This window comes from Peromyscus maniculatus, chromosome 3 (genome assembly GCF_049852395.1).
Source record: "Peromyscus maniculatus bairdii isolate BWxNUB_F1_BW_parent chromosome 3, HU_Pman_BW_mat_3.1, whole genome shotgun sequence".
Classification (NCBI taxonomy): Eukaryota; Metazoa; Chordata; class Mammalia; order Rodentia; family Cricetidae; genus Peromyscus; species Peromyscus maniculatus.
Window position 1 is genome coordinate 168,399,795 of NC_134854.1, and position 6,987 is coordinate 168,406,781.

Sequence of the window (6,987 nt, forward strand, 5' to 3'; positions counted from 1 at the left end):
AAGGGATAAATGAGGAAGAACTGAATGCCGGTAATAAACATGATTTAAGAAAGATTATATACAGGTAATTGGTTTTCTAGTTCTAACTCTATCATGGATTTTTGTTTGTTTGTTTTAGTGGTAGATAAGTGGATAAAATATATTTGATACTGATACTGAAAGTGTAAAATTTAATGTAAAATAGGCCTCTATTTTACTTGGACATACATACTTGAACATATATACTCAAGCTGTATATATGCTTGTTGAGTTGTATAGAGTTTGGGTCTGGTTAATTTTGGTATGTGAAGTTTTTATTTATTCAAATGTTTTTACAGAATAAGGTTTATATAAATTTTTTAAAGAATATTTTAGATGTAACCAACCGTCTTATTAAATAAGAAACATAGAACCAATGCAAAGAAGAAAGCCAAGAGGTCAGAGCTAAAAGCTTAAACCTTATCCTTCCTCCTGTGGTGGTCCTACCTCTCTGAAAGAGAGCTACTTCCTGTGTTAAAGTCTTTATATAGACTTTCTGTTCTGCCTTCTCATTGGTTTTAAACCCAAACACATGACCGCATCGTCACTGCCTGTCTGTACAGACCTCCAGGTCTTCTATGGTTGGTATTGAGATTAAAGGCATGTGTCTCCAATGCTGGCTGTATCCCTGAACACACAGAGATCTACCTAGCTCTGCCTACCAAGTGCTGGGATTAAAGGCATGCACCACCACCACCCAGCTTTCCTATGGCTTGCTAATAGCTCTGACCCCTGGGCAACTTTATTTATTAACATACAAATAACATTGTAGTACAAAATAAAATATCACCATAGAATATGGATTTAGAATTGGCTTTTAGTCACTCCACAGAGGACATGAACTACTACTATCCCTGGTGTCAAATTCTTTGTGAGACAAGCTCAAGAGAAGCCTTAGGGAAGGGAGGGCCCCACACTGAATGTGAGTGGAATACGGCATCTATCAGTGAAGACACTGGTTCAGGCCCCCAGTGCTCACCTTTCCCCAGGTGAAGCCCCTCTTTCCAGCTCATTTCAGTCTGGCCTCTTCCATGACTCTCAGAAGCTCCCTCTCTGGGTGTCGCTCCTGCAGATCAGCTCTATCCTGGTCTTCACAAGGTGTAGATGACACTCCCATTGCTCTCCATCATTTTGGTTTTTAATGCATTTGCTCCAATAGCTGGTTAGAATTTGGCAGGCACAGCAGAGAGCCATCATTTCCCGAAGGAGTTGATCATCACAGAGCCAGAATGAACTGAGCTTCTTGAAAACCAACTCTCATAGCAGGCGTCTAGTCTAGACAGGACAAACAAATCCATCTACTGATTGCAGGGAAGCCAGGGAAGAAGGAGCTGTGGGGGAGCAGTTCGAGTCTCATGACAGCCAAAGAAAGCTGGAGAGTGAACCCTGGGTGTCCAGTGGCAGGCAAGACTCGGCAAATGAGGATTGACTGGGGAAGCGTTCAATACCAGCAGTCCGTTTGTCATCTTTGGGCTGTGCACACTGGGGTGAATCAAGCACTGAACTTATCCAGAGGCCGGAATCAAACATACTCTTACAGTACTCTTAGATGAACACAGGGCGACAGCTGTGGAACTTCCCCTACTTCACACAGTGAGATGCAGTGGCTCAAGGGATAGATACCAGCATGAAATAAGGAAGAGGCACAAGACCAGGGCTGCTGAGTGAATAATGGATGTTGACAGTTCATACCCTGAGTATACATTCATTATGTAATCTATTTGTGTGTGTTGTGTGAGGATACTGATGAATCTGTGTGCAGTGGAGGTCAGAGGTCAACACTGGATGTCTCCTCAATCAATCGCCACCATTTTTTGTTTTGTTTTGAGACAATTTCTCTCACTGAACCTGCAGCTCATTGATTTAGCTAGACTGGCTGGCCAGTGAGCCGCCCAAGTCCTCTTGATTCTACTGGGATTCCTAGTACTGGGATTGCAGATGTGCTCCACCACACTCGACATTTTCTGAGTGTGCTGGGGTGCAAAACTTGGTTCTTGCACTTGTATGGCAAACACTGTACTGAGCTTTCTCTAGCACCACAAGGGTAGTGAGTAAACAGTTTTCATGCCATTAGGAAAACAGAAGTCAGTGTGTCCTGAGAACTTGTCCATCTCTATTGGTGAAATTATTAAGGCCACTCCATGTAGTTAAAAGGATATTTATTTAATGGTGTAACATACAAATTAAGGGATAGGTAGGTCACGGGGTCTGGGGAAGGTGTATCGCAGTCCAGCGGTGTTCTCTGGAGCTCTGCTCAGTCAACCTCCACCATTCAGGGTCCCGGAACAAGGAGAGCGCTGGCCCATCCAGCTCTCGGGTCTCCAGGCGCCTCCCCTGGCCCCTCCTCGCAGGTGTGACAGTTGCCAGAGTCTCAATGGGGGTTGGAACTTCCAGATCAAAGCTGGAATGGCTGCCCACTACACAGCTCCTCTTTTCTACCCTCTAACGCTTAGTTACTATTTCCTACAGTCACATCCACGCTGATTGCATGTATATCATGATTAGGTTATTTCATAGCTACTGCCCTCTTGAGGAGGTACAATGCCTCTCATCATGGCAGGGTGGGACTCTGGAGTGGAAAAAGATGACTGATGAGATAGCGATGTCTGGCCTGTAGTTGATCGTCACTGCCACTGTAGGTTTTCACTGTGACCAGTTTGTCACACTAATGGAAGATCCTAGCAGGCCTGGCTGGATTCTGACTATGTAAGAACTCTGTGGTATATTTGCTGACTTTTGGGAAACCAAATCTATCCTAAAATAAAGAGTCCACTTAGAAAGAACCATGGCACAGCGTCTCGTTGTTTATCTTCTCATGGCTTATCTTCTGTAAAACCTGTGGAGCCCACCTGTAATCTAGCTACCGTTAGTGGAACATGTCTACCTGGACTACATAGTCCTTTTTTGTGTTACTGAGCTCTGACTCCTGTGCTGGTGTGTGTATGTGCACATGTGTATGTTAACTATATCTCAGGCATGAATCATGTGATCAATGTTCTAAGTCAGAAAGAGACTTTACAGTAATGATCATATACCCAAGAAGAGAAATCCACTGGTACCTATCCCAGTGATGTTACTGCCACTCCGGCGGCCTTGGTCAGGACTCTTTTCTACAAACGAAGGCAGCAAAGCTGAGGTGGAAGCAGAATTTATACTCCCAAAGCTGAAGCTATAAACACAGACAACTAACTTCTGCTCTCATCAGATAGAAAATAAATACATAAAACCCCACCACCACCCACACTGCTGTGGAGAGTGATCCTTGAAACTTGCTGAAAAGTTTGAGGTGCTAGGATGCTAAAGTCTACTAGTCTCGTGTAAAGAAAATAAGAACAGAGAAATTCTAGTCTGTTTTCCCAGAGCAGTGTATGCATGGAGGTTGTATTTATGTGCAAAAAACCCCACATAGCCTAGTGCTTAGATATTCTCTTTAGTTGTAAAAAAAAAAAATTACAGTGGGGAAGACCTTCCTTATTCATGAGGCATCGGGGGCAGATAAAGGCGCCGTTGACTGAACTTTAATGACCCTGATTGAAAAGCCAGAGCTTGGTGCCTTCATTGATTTTAGTCAGAGCCGAGATCTCGTCTTTCTCTTTAATGCCACCATGCCCAGAAACTACTCTGGGAACAGCCATTTAACAAGAGGAGAAACAGAATTTTGTTTAGAAAAAAATCAAAGAAGTAATTCCCCAATGGTTCCCACAGCTCTTTGGAGAAGCCTGAGCAGCCACAATAAGTTTATCGCACTGTTGATGGAGACAACACCAGAAACCACCCAAGGGTCTGTGGGAATCGGGCCCCACAGGGCAGGGGAGATGGGGGCTTTCTGGGAGAAATTCCCAGGCAGCTTGTGTAAGCATAGTTCTAAATGAGACTAGTGGGAATTTCCAAAGGAGAAGGCACTTTGGGGGGCCAGGGCAGGGCTGAGGAATGGGAAATCTGTTGCTTTTGGAGTGAGGTTGGTAATGTTTCTTTTGAGCTCAAGGACCCTCCAGTTGGCCTGGCTTCTTAGAGTTATAAATGATTAATTCCCACAAGGAAATGAAGCAGTGCCTCCTTGTTGAGCTTTGTATCGGGATTCTTACGAATTTGCGTAAAATATTATGTGGGCTTAGTGTGGCCAGCCAGGAACTGAGCTGTAGCAGCCAAGATGAGGGTGGGAGCTCGGCCAACAGGAGGAGGGGGAGATGCAGAGGGGGAGCCTGCCAAGCAGGCAGAGGCGACTGGAGCTACAGAAGTGCAGGAGAACCTAACCGTCTGAGGGCGTTCCTGAGAGCATGGTTGCTATTGTGTATAAAGTGAGTTTCCGTGAGTTTCCTGTTACCTCTTCCCATCAAGTGAAGTGCTGACTTTTTTTTTTTTTTTTTTTTTTTTAGTGTAGTGGAACATATATATGGTGGCTGAAGATGACAATGAGATCTGTTTGCTTTTTAGATTCAATTTGGCCCAACAGAACCACATAAAGCTTCAGTGAGCTGGGAAGTAGAGAGGTAGGAGCAAAGATGCTGTTCCAGTCCCCAAATGTCCCAAAGGCAGAAGACAGAGAAGGCAGGGAAGAGAAGAGATAGATGATAGTTAGATGAGAATGGATTGATGATAAGTAGATAAAGATGGTAGATGATAAACAGATACAGATAGATCACAATAGCTGGCAGATAGAGGCTAGATATATGATATATAAATGATAATATGTAGGCAGATAGATAATTGATAGGTAAATAGATAGTAGGCAGATGATAGTAGACAGATAATATACAGTAGGTCAATGATAATAGACAGATTATAGCTAGATATATAATAGATAAATGATAAAAGGTAGGCAGATATAGGATAGATTAGATAGATAGATAGATGATAGATAGATAGATAGATAGATAGATAGATAGATAGATAGATGATAGTAGACTGATGACAAATATATGATAGACAGGTAATAGACAAATAAATAATAGATTGATAAATGATAGGAAGATATACGACAGATAAATACATAATATGTAAATGATAGTAAGTAGGTAGGACGATGGATAGATGACAGTCCACACCCTCTGTGTCAGTATTCCATGTTAGTCTCACTGGCTTTGCCCAGAGAACATGCATGTTTCTACTTCAACTTATTGTATCCTTGACTTCTTTCTTCATACAGTTTTCCAAGCATAAACACTACTGGCAGCTTCAGCCTCACTGTCCATAATTGGGTTTCTCAGCCATATTCATTGGAATAGAAACACAAGGGATTGTAGAAAACCTGATGCTAGGGGCCACCGTCTAGTGCATATGCAAGAAGCCAACCAGTGAGTCCTAACTGGTCGGAACACAATGTATACCCACTTACCATGGTGCTGTGGTCCTTTGGGGGAAGCAGAGCCTTAGAGCTGCAGGTGTGTCCTACCCAGCAGCAGCATGGCCTTCCATCTCTCCCTCCCACAAGCTCCCTCCTGCTCTCCACTGGGCAGCCTGAACTGAGAGTGCCCCAGCAACCTGTCAACAGCAGCTCCTGCAAGGCTCTTGAAAGGGCACCTCCCCCAGACTGAGCCAGTAGGAGCTGCCCTCTGTCTCCACAGGGAATTTTTCCTGGCTCATCCTCCAAGTCCTATGCACAACATACACAGTGTACCAGTGCGAGAGGCAAACCCCAGCTCTGAGGCCATCATTCCAGAGTGGCTCCTAACTGGCGCCCCCCACATACAAACACACACACACACACCCCAAACAGCTCCACACCCTCAACAAGGACCAGAGCTGCTGAGGGTGACATTCCCTTCACCTCCAGCTGGGGTGAAACCCATGCTCTTCTCGTAAACACAAACTGAGAGATTCTTGTTTTCTGGAAAGAGACAGGGTGAAGTCTGGACTTGTGCCTTAAGCCATCATGGAGGGAGTTCCCCTTTTGGAAAAGAGCATCCTGCCAGCAAGGGTTAGCATCACAAATACTAGAAATGGATGTTTCCAACCAAAGTCTCTTTGCCCAAGACATTTTCCCCCATCTGCTCCTGCTTCCCCCATAACCTCCTGCTCTTGCCTTTGGTTTGCAAGAGTCCAGGAGGTTAAGCTTTCCTGGTCTGGTGATCCGGAGATGAGAGACCCGTGAGCTTCCTGTGAAACATGTCCCAGCCCCACAACAGCCCTGAGCAAACACTGGGACTGACTGAGGAGTGTTTGCATGTGTGAGAGGAAGCCATGATGGTCTACATACAGCTAGCTACTTACTGAGAACTGAACATTTGCTCATTTCTTGTTCATTCTTATGACAACCCATGAGATAAAAAATAGTATTTCCTTAATTTTTATGGGTATACATATGTGTATGCATATGTTTGAGTGCCTGTCTCTGTGTATAAATGTGTGCATGCCTGTCTGTGTGTGCCTGTCCCTGTCTGTGTGTATAAATGTATGTATGCCTGTCTCTGTGTGTGCATATGGGTGTGCCTGTCTTAGTCAATATTCTATTGCTGTGAAGAGACATCATGACCATGGCAACTCTTATAAAAGAAAGCATTTAACTGGGGCTTGCTTACAGTTCAGAGGTTTAATCCACTATCATGGCAGGAAACATGGAGGCACACAGGCAGACATGGTGCTGCTTGAGCTGAGAGTTCTACATCCAGATCTGAAGGCAACAGATTAGGGAGACAATGGGCCTGGCTTAAACTTTTGAAACTTCAAAGTCCACCCCAGTGACACACTTCCTCAAATAAGGTCACACCTATTCCAACAAAGCCACATATCCTAATCCTTTTAAGTAGTGCCACTCCCTATGAGCTTCTGGAGGCCATTTTCATTCAAATCATCACAGTGCCTATCTCTGTATTTGCAAGTGTGTGTGCCCATCTGTGTGTGTGCATGTGTGTGTGCCTGAATACTGAGGCCACAGGCCAGCCTTAGGTTCCATATTCAGGAAGAACATCCCCCTTCATGGTGGCATAGTTGTAATTCAGCCCTTGATGACATTGTGTTCATCAATATCCA